We start from the raw sequence: 513 nt of genomic DNA, 5'->3' as shown, positions 1-513 counted from the left end.
CAAGCAGGAAACGAAGTTCAAAAACGTCAGAAGTTATCGACTTTTGGACTTTTTCTCTAAAAGAGAGTTTTTACTGCTGTGAAAAGTCACGTTTTAAAGCCTCACTGGATAAAACGTGGAATATTTTTCACCTAAATTTCGGCGACCGAGCGGTTTCACGCCTAACCGCTGCCGAAGCCCTCCGGTCGCCCTTTCAAACTCTGTGACGTCACGCGATCTATTTTTGTGACGTCACGCGATCCATTTATGTGACGTCATTCGTGATGCGCTTCGACGATGATCCGATCGTTAAAACAGCGATAGAAAACGCGACTCAAAAAGTCGGTGAAATTTTCGTTTTTCATCCGAAATGACAACTTTCGACGAACTGTGAATCAGCTGTAAGTTTTGTAACCACTTCTCCGCTCGCTGCTAATCATCTTGATTTTCCGCCTCCGTTCTGTATGTTCTTGTTGCTAGGAATGACCGCTCTTCAGCTCAAAATCGTATCGAATTTTTCATTTTCTGTTTACA

The sequence above is a fragment of the Ascidiella aspersa genome, chromosome 2, assembly GCF_963924565.1.
Source record: "Ascidiella aspersa chromosome 2, kaAscAspe10.2, whole genome shotgun sequence".
NCBI classification, from domain to species: domain Eukaryota; kingdom Metazoa; phylum Chordata; class Ascidiacea; order Phlebobranchia; family Ascidiidae; genus Ascidiella; species Ascidiella aspersa.
Note: the sequence above shows the minus strand (reverse complement) of the source record.